Source organism: Buceros rhinoceros, unplaced genomic scaffold (assembly GCF_000710305.1).
Source record: "Buceros rhinoceros silvestris isolate BGI_N320 unplaced genomic scaffold, ASM71030v1 scaffold22496, whole genome shotgun sequence".
Classification (NCBI taxonomy): domain Eukaryota; kingdom Metazoa; phylum Chordata; class Aves; order Bucerotiformes; family Bucerotidae; genus Buceros; species Buceros rhinoceros.
In genome coordinates, this window is record NW_010417269.1 from 5,241 (window position 1) to 5,641 (window position 401).

Genomic DNA, 401 nt, shown 5'->3' on the forward strand with positions numbered 1-401 from the left:
CCTACAGCAGTTCCGGTTGAGCCCTGTCCCATGGTTCGGGTTTTTTTTGGTGTTCGGTTGTTCTTTGGTTTGTGACCCGTTGAAAGAACGGGATGGTTCACATAAGGCGGTGTTAGCCGATTTTTTTTTTTTTTTTTTTTAAAGGTTGTCCTACACAGCACTTCTAGGTCTCGTCTTGGATGGTCTTTGGGGTTAAAAAGAATTGTTTATAATTTTGGTTAAAAACATTGGTAAAACTATTCCTGAGTTCTTGTACACGGTCCCATGGTAACCAGGAAAAGAGCTTCTCCAGCCACTAGTTTCTGCTAAAAAATGTTCCTGCTGTCTGAAGCTGTGCCCACTGACGTCTTTGTGACCGGATGGTTCTGTCCCGGTGCTGGGGAAGGGGTGGAGGGAGTCCG